This window comes from Wolffia australiana, chromosome 13 (assembly GCF_029677425.1).
Source record: "Wolffia australiana isolate 7733 chromosome 13, ASM2967742v1".
NCBI classification, from domain to species: domain Eukaryota; kingdom Viridiplantae; phylum Streptophyta; class Magnoliopsida; order Alismatales; family Araceae; genus Wolffia; species Wolffia australiana.
In genome coordinates, this window is record NC_135847.1 from 11,227,005 (window position 1) to 11,233,270 (window position 6,266).

A 6,266-nucleotide genomic window follows, 5' to 3' on the forward strand; every position below is an offset into this window, starting at 1 on the left:
TTATTCTGATTTGAATGTCATATTTATTCTATTTGTCCCTTTAATGATGATGAAAAAAATAACTTCAGTCAATGATTGGGAATTAGGGCTTTACGCTTCACGGTGCCATAAGGCCTTCTTCTAGCAATGATTAGTGCAGCCCTTCATAAGTGGCCATTCAATCAAATGGAATGGAAACATGTGTCATGTAAAATTATTTGACCCTAGGTATATTAATTAATATTTATGAAATGAATTCTACATCATAAAATTATAGTAAGTATATATTATGACTTATATATCCATGAGTATTAGGAGTAACAAAGTCATCAAAAATATGATCCTAGTCATAAAATTAATTTATTTAAGAATTTTAATGTAGGAAAAAAAATTAAAATACCACTAAAGCCTCCAAAATTCAAATTTCTCTCCAAAAGGAATCATCTAGAAGTCCAAGGATCCTGTTACGTGATAGCAATCATAATAAGGCAAAAGAAAATAAAAATATCCCAGATTCCTCTCCAACTTGTGATGGAAGGCCATTCGGAAAACTAAGCCCAAGCTCGTCAACAGCCGCATCGCAAAGCTCGAGCCGACATGAAGAACCCAAACTTCCGATATCAGGTCTGAGGAAAGCTCCCTCGTGTCATTTTATTGTGTGCTAATGTCTCTTCTTTGTCTTTATGGAGGTCCTAGGGATGATCCTTTGGTTCGACCGGTGCAATTTTAGGCTGATGTGTGGTCCGGTTCAAATTCTTGAACCGCACATCGGAAAGCATTATACTAAATCGCGCCGCACATCGGCCAAGGCCCTGTGCGGTGCGATTGTGTGATTGCGGTCCAACTTTTAATAAGACTGATTCCTCCTCTCTTCAATCTGCGATGCAGCTGTCTCTCTGACCATCGCTGAAGCGCCTCGTCGACCTATAGTGTGATCGATCACTACTGCGATCTGATTTCGGCTGACTGCACTGCCCTGGCGGATTAGCGGCTCGGATTTATCTTCCGCCATAGTAGATATCGCATAGCCAGATTCCTTGGATTCTCGATCTTCTTCCCCAAATTCCTTGGATTCCCAAAAGCAAAGTTCTTCGACGCCTCTCGCTCGTCGTCTCTGCTCTTTTCTCATCGGCACTGAACTCGTTGTCTCAAATCCATGACTTATGCCTTCACGAAATCTGGCTTCCACAGTCAGAAATAGAGAGATCGCTCTCCCGCTCAAGGCTCTACCGCCATCGATCGCGGAGGAAGTCCCCTCCGCTGGATTCTAATTTTCAGCTTTTGTAGCTCATCTACTATATCATTTCTTGAGAAAATAGCGTCATCCATTTATGTTCAATAGGTCAATATTGTGCGATGTGCGGTCCAATTTTGTCGCACAAAATTGGACTGCACAAAGGTCAGCGCTTTTGTGCGATCAAAAAAATTGCACGCCGGCTGAAAAAATCCGACCGGACCGTACGACCTTCCCTGGGTGGTCCTCCCCCCCCTTGTACAGGCTTCCTCGCGTCGTTTTATTTTGTGCTTGTGTCTTTTCTTTGACTTTATAGAGGCCCTCATGTACACGCCTCCCATGTCCGGTCCTCTTTGCTTGTATTGTATTTTTTTGTTTTGTTCAGTCCTTTAGGGGAGAGCCCATGTTGGCCTCTCTACTTAGATGGCCCATTAGGGCAACCCTACACCCTCCCTACTATATAAAGTGCGGGGTGAACGCTTTTGTTGCGATCTTTTGGGGAAGCTTTTGCCTTGTTATTTTTTCAGGATCTCCACCTTCATCACCCTTTTGGGTTAGTCATGTTGTTTTTTTAGGTTAAGATTGAAAGAAAAGTCGTAGGGGGTGGTCGCCCTCGCCAGCCCCCCAACCCCTGATGGGGGACCATACAGATTCAAAGACCCGCTCACATCAGTTCATCATGCGAGGCTCACGCGCACAACCCAACTTTCAGAGTATCTGGCCTGGTCAATGAGCCACAGAGGTTGATGATATCTTTCCTTATATTTCTCTTCTTAAGTAGGCTGTTTGTGTCGACTGCATTTGTGTTTGTTTTTTTCCTTGTTCGCACGTGTTTGGGTTGTTGTACAGACCTAATCATTTAAGCGTGTGTGAGTCTGAGTGTGGAAATTTTAGTTGGTATATCTCCTATTAGGAGCCCTAATTACTTTTAATTGGGCCTTCTCCCCTTTATTTCTAAGGGGGAAGGCACATATTTACCCTTGTAAGAGGAGTGGCCACCCATGAGAAGAACAAGGGAAGAAGATTGAAAAAATGTGCTTTTGGGCTTATTTCTTTGAGCTTTAGGCTATATTTAGATTTTTAGGTTTTCCCCCATAATACGAAAATACCACTGCAACTTCACAAACGTAGTTTCCTTGCCGAAAATGTTGTCGGTGCCGCCTTTGTCGGGGCTCCTGCCGCTGTCTCCCATGGCCTACTGCCACCTCTTGAGATGGCCCGCGACATCATGTGGCCGCCAGAGCCTCCCCCGCGGCTGCTGCCTCTCCCTCGCCCACGCCCTCCCCAACCCTCTCGCTGGCTGTCATCTCCTCCCATGGCCGTGATGGCGCAGCGCAACCCAAGCCCCCAGAAACGTCTTCGGAGACATCACCATCATCATCGACATCACCGCCGGTTCGTGGTCAGCCCGCTCGGCAAGCCAAGGCGACGGTACGTACCCCCGGATTCAAGTATTCTGGGTAACGGGCTCGTTATCTTTTCCGTGTTTCTTTCGTTTCCGTTGTTTTTATCTCTCGTTTCCCCTCTTTTATTCTCGTCTTACTCGTTGTAGTGAAGGGAATCAAATCTATAAGGAATTCCCCTCCATCACCCTTCAAGGGAAAGACAATTCCCTTCTATCTCCTTTTCTTCCTTCATCCTTTCTTTTCTTCCCCTTTGGGTTTTTTCCTTCTTCTCCTTTCTTTTATTTTCCTTTTTCTTTTGGGTTTAGGCCTTGTATGTTAAGGGCCATTTAATTCCCATATAAAAGGGATCGGATGGTGCCCTAAAACAGCACCCTCGTTTTTGACTAAGTATTTTCTTCAAAGTTGTTCAGAAAGGAAAGGGCCACCGCTCACGATCGAGGAGGGAAGAAGAAGGGAGAAGAAAGGAGGCGACGAGAAGGAAGAAGGAGGGGAAGGGAAGAAGGAGATAGGGAAGTTCGCACTTGCACCGGACAGTGAAGCCCTCTCCAGCAACCGACTGGCCGCTCGTGCGCCGCCGCTGGGCTCCCGCGTGCGCCGCCGCAAACGACCGCGCGAGCGCCGCTCCAGCTGTGCTCGTGGTTGCTGTCCGCGCCCGGCGTTCCTGCCCGCTTTGTGCACCTTTGAGCCACCCTCGCGCGGGGCCAACGCCGCCAGTGCCCGCTTGGCCCCCTTGTACCCGTCGTGATCCCTGCCTGCATCTAATGCCGATCACAGGCGCCGACATCCTCTCTCCGCCCCATGCATGTTCAACCTCCCATTGAAGCCCCCTGGTGGATGCCGTCTGTGACAGGCTAGCTCTCTCGTTCAAGGTGCGCCAACCCCCGAGCACCACTCTTGCACCGAGGCGATCACGTTCGCGTAATTGCACTCGCGTCCACCGCCAAGGACGTCACTCCTTGCCGTTCGAGCCGATGCCACCACACCGCATTGCTCCACGCCGTCCGCGCCCCCTGAGGTCTCCACTTTCCCCTCACTCCCGTGAGGCACTGGGATCTTGACCTGTCATCTCGGCCACCCCTTGCACTAGCCCCTACCATCGCCTCTGTGCTCAGCACCCGCCAGCCATGCGTGGCACCCGACGCCCGCCGCGCCCCGACCACCGCCCGACTTGCCTCACGTCGTGCTTGCTGCCAAAGTGCCGGTGTCAGCCAGAACCGTTGCCATGATCGACAGCCCGGCCACTGCCTCCTTCGTGATCGATGATGTCACAGTCGCCGCCGCTCGCACGCCCCACTGAACACGCATCAAGTTCCTGCCCGCTGCATGCAAGCTACCCCATCACCTTGCTACGCACCAGGTCGTATGCACATGCCCAGGGACAAAGGGCAATGGATACTGACGAGGTACGCCTACTCTGGCCCGTCTCCTATTACCTCCACTGCTTGAGTTAGACATAGGTGAGCGGGACAGGACGAATGAAGACAATCAAAGTCTTGAGTGTCTTACCCATTTGGTACGAGTCGAGTTTGCCCGTCCCATGCAAGCAACGTCTGGTGGGAAACACCCGGTTCGGTGGCGTAGCGTCCTTGACCCCCTCGGACGAGGCTCAGGACGTCTAATCCCCCCACCACCGGACAAATCCGTCAACTCCTTGGAATCGTACTTCATTGCTCGTCGGCACTTGCACGTATCACAAGTAGACTCACTTTGCATCTCATCGTAGTTCCTCAATGTTAGTTTCATTGTCAGATGATGCACTCGGCCGTAGTTCGATACCATCTTCTTATCGCCACCGAGTCATCCCACTCGGTGATGACCAGACGACGTTTCGACGACGTCCGGCATCAGGCCTTCGTGGGCCTCCTACGGCCTCTCACGGCTGTCATGCGGTCTCCCACGATCGCCGCTCGGCCTTGCGCCGCCACCCATGGCTACCCCATGGCCGACTACCGGTGCCCGCGCCACAGCCGCGACTGCCTACGGCTGCCCGTGCTGCCTGAACCGCCTCTGCGGCCGCCTGAATCACCTCCACATCTGCTCGAGCCGCTGCTACGACCGCCAGCCCCCTGCGACGCCGCACTGCCAAGTCCTTGTCATCGCTGTGATACTAGCCATCACACCTTATTGCCACCGCACCACTATGCATCGCCGCCAACCCACCCTAGTACTTCTACACCACCGGGCCTCCCCGCCCAACAGTCATGCCCATTGCTATTGCAGTGTTGCAGCCACTATTGCGCCCATTGTTGCACCCGCCGCCACGCCTTCTCGAGCCACCACGCCACCCACGTCATTGCGCCTACGTACGCCCCATAGAGCCTACTTGCTGCCCGCCTTCCATGACTACCGAATCAGACATCGCATGCACCTACCGTAGCTACACTCATCAACTCCCTCTTGATGTTATATTATTTCTTCTAGTTCCTCCGAGCATTTTCTCCACCGCTAGGTTAGGTTAGTGATAGATAGGAATACGTAAGTGAGAATAGATTTCTATCGGTACAATCTTGGTTGGCGCTAAAACAGTACACGCACAGCGGCACTAGTGGTACTCCCACCGTTCGTCCTCAACTTGTTGTCTGGGTCATCGGGAGCCAAGCAGCCTTCCCAAGTCATACTTATCATAACCTAGTGGTCATTGGTGCCCGTCGACATCAGATTTATATTCTTAGTGATTTCATCGTTGCATCATCACTTGCATTACAACCACATTAGCCATCTCCACTACATGACATGACTGTCCCATCCTCTCTATCGTGTAACACCAGCCGTTTGATCCTTTGTATGTTATGTTACATCAACAGCTGCTGCCACAAGTGAGCCGTCGATAGACCAGGCCGTTGAGCACCGTCGAATCAACCATAAATGCTCCAATGAGATTGAAGCAGTGTACCCTCATGCTGCTACGCTAGAAACGGATTGCAGCACCTCTGTAATATTCAGCAACAACAAGACACAGTTGCACTCCAATGATCGTTCTCATCCTCACGGACCCCGTCAAAACCACGTGGGCCTAGCCACAACTTAAACCCCATTGATTCGGGTTGCACCAACGTGGTTGTGGCCTCTTGTTGCCTGTGGCCCTCCCTTCTAGCTGCAAGATAATGGGATCTCAACCACGGTGTTGTGAGGCTTTCCTAGTGCCCCAAGGCCCCATCTGGACACTACGCGCCTTGTTGTGGTCACCCACAGCCCGACGCGCAGCACCGCGAGCTCCAACGCGATATTCCGCGACCCCAGTTACGACATCACTGATAACTCGGCATTTATGTGGCCCCTCCTCCATCTTTTGCTGAGTGGCTGTGTCGCCCGACGCTAGCCACTGTCGTGTTGTAGTCCTCTAAATCGCCGTGCTATCCTTCCAGCCCCCCCATTGTCGTTGCTCACACGACATCCGTAGTTACATTTTCCCATAGGGAATTTATCCGTCAAACGACTTCGTTGACGACGTCCGACATCATCTAGGTATTCAAACCTAGTCTCAACACTGACCGGATGACGTCCTTGACGATATCCCCGATGACGTCTGGCATCATCTTTGTATCAGAGCATCATTTTGATACACGACTAAATGACATCCTCGACGACATCTGGCATCACCGTGCCATCAACAAGATAACAGTGAAGTACCATTTTCCCATCCCCAG